This window comes from Odontomachus brunneus, unplaced genomic scaffold (assembly GCF_010583005.1).
Source record: "Odontomachus brunneus isolate Ranch 3 - 2012 unplaced genomic scaffold, Obru_v1 Obru_scaffold_146, whole genome shotgun sequence".
NCBI classification, from domain to species: Eukaryota; Metazoa; Arthropoda; class Insecta; order Hymenoptera; family Formicidae; genus Odontomachus; species Odontomachus brunneus.
Genome location: NW_022639596.1, coordinates 387,303 through 387,532, shown reverse-complemented (window position 1 = coordinate 387,532; position 230 = coordinate 387,303).

Sequence of the window (230 nt, the reverse complement as noted above, 5' to 3'; positions counted from 1 at the left end):
ATTGGACTGTGTCCAATTGCCCCGTGTCCAACTGATATACACCCCGCAGGCTCGCGTCCTATTCACCTTATAGCTAGGACGCGACATCCACCCGCAGCCGGGAAGCCCGCTTTCGGCTTCCGCACGACTTTCCGAGTGACGGACGATAAAACAATCGTCACGTCACAATACATATATATTTATATATATTATATATATATATATATATATATATATATATATATATATAT